A 2,424-nucleotide genomic window follows, 5' to 3' on the forward strand; every position below is an offset into this window, starting at 1 on the left:
GAATTGGAACTTTTAGACAAATGTTTTAAATAAGGGGATACAAATTTATTTCATACTCAACCTCATGAGTTGTGTAAAATATTTTGAAGAATTTTGATGTTAGGGGCATTTTCTATCTCAGCATTTTTTTGCCATTAGAGGGTTAAAATTTCGGCCTCTTTTAGCTAGACTATGGTGTTAGGTACCCTAGTTCAATCCTTCTTGGTTAGAGAAGAGTCAAAAACATGATAAAGGTATTGAGAACTCATATTTAGGCACTATTTGAGTAGAATCAGGCATAAGCAAGGGCAAGGAAGGAGAAATGCCAAAGTGAGTCCAAAATGATTATGAAATTGTTTGAAGATACAATTTGTCACACTACAATTAGCCCCAACTTTAGTGGGAGTATTACCTTATGCTCACACTCTTAGTAAAATTATAGTATAGCATCAAAAGAGTTTCATCAAGACATTAAAGAGATAAGAAACACCAAACCCTCAAGGACTGAGGATCTCACTAGTCTAAAATACCAATATAAAAGGAGAAATATGATCAACACATGGATCATACAAAAATTAAGTAGAGAATATGGCTTCTAGGTCTAACAAAGAGATTCTTACTATAATCCATATCAAAAAAGAGAAAGAGAAGAGACATGAATTCCTGATCTAGTAAGGAGTTGATTACAATGAGTCATGTTAGTAGAAAGACATATTAAAAACCAAAACCTTAGTTTGCTAGATAATCTAACAAAAAAAAATTGTAAAATGAATGTTGTATCATGCACCAAACAAAAAGATTACAAAATAAAGACTCTATTTGTAAAATAATTATAAAAGAATTGACTGCATAATAAGTTTTACAACGTGCACCACAGATATTGTGGTGTTGAACCCACTTGAAAGTTGATAGGGGAGTGAATTAGTCTTTAACAATACTTAAACCTTTTACCACAATTCAAATTCAAAATCCTTTAACTGATCAATGACAATGAAAGATTAATCAATGAACGCCAATGCACAAGAGAACACTAGATTTTCATGGAAAACCCAAGAAGGCAAAAACCACAATGAGAGCTAACTCACAATATATGAACAAGATTAAAATTTTATTTTAAGGTTTATTGTTGTAAGGAATTTAAAGGTGTAGAACAACTTCCTAGACTAATGTTGAGAGGAGGATAATACAAATAATTTTTAGGTCTTTACAATAGTTAAATAAAAATTAAAAAAAAATAAAACAATAGCATTCAAATGATAACATAATAACTTATGTGGGGAAAATCCTTTTGGGAGAAAAATGCCACACTCGAAAAGCGTTTGTCTTGGATATCAAACATCGACACTTATAGATTTTGTATTACTATTCATTCAACTTGATTTAGCACCATATACCAAAACGGAGGAAGATAAAGAAACAAAGTTAATTGACATAATTCACCATCTATAGAACTAGGTTCATGAAATTTCACAAAAACACAATAAAAAATATCAAGATGATCATGATCAAGATATAATTCCTCACCACTTTCAAGTTGGAGATAAAGTGTGTTTGCATCTTCAATAAGAGAAAATTTAGGGGCCAAATAGAAAGCCTTGACCACTTCTCTATAGACCATACAACATAATCAAGAAATTTGGTGAAAATGGATTCCAAAATAATTTTTGCCATTTTGGGATGCCATCTTGTCTTGAATGTGGAGTTGTTAAGACCTTATTTTCTACTTTTACTAGATATTGTAGAAGTTGTTAAGCATATTCATAGTACAAAATTGAATTTAAAGAAAAATTCTCTGAGCACTACAAAGTGATCATGTCATAGAGGTTACTATGAATATTTTCAAGACATAGAAAATTCCTCACCATCATGTGGTTCAAGCGAGACAATTTTCTATCCAAGGTAACTGGTTGACAAGGAAGAAAGTTCAAGCATGATTTTCACATCTACTACAAAGTATTGCTCTAATGGGACCATTTCCTTTCAATGGGGGAGGAATAATCTAGTTATAATTTAGAATCACTTGGATAAAATTGGCACAAGTAGAAATAGAAAACATTAAAAATTGAATTCTTTTTGGTATTTTCTACACCTTAGTAAATTACATTTTTAAAGGTATTCAAAGTGGAATTTAGCATTGAAAGTGTTGTCAGCCCCTTAATTTGAGTAGTTAATTCAAATTAGAGCCCTTGACGATCTTTTTGATGATGTAAATGGATTTAGATTTCATCCATTGAGCTAAAAGTTATGTTCCTACCATAAATACCTTTTTAAAATTTTTTTGGCTTTATTGCTATTTTATTCACATGTAGTTGTTGATTTCAAATTACTAAGGGATGTGACAAGAAGTGTGTTCAAATTATATAAGCTTGCATTTCAAATGTAATTATTCATCTTTTTGGAGTTGTATACATCTCTTTTTGAGTTTGTTGTTTAGGAATAATTTGT

The sequence above is a fragment of the Cryptomeria japonica genome, chromosome 5 (assembly GCF_030272615.1).
Source record: "Cryptomeria japonica chromosome 5, Sugi_1.0, whole genome shotgun sequence".
Taxonomy (NCBI): domain Eukaryota; kingdom Viridiplantae; phylum Streptophyta; class Pinopsida; order Cupressales; family Cupressaceae; genus Cryptomeria; species Cryptomeria japonica.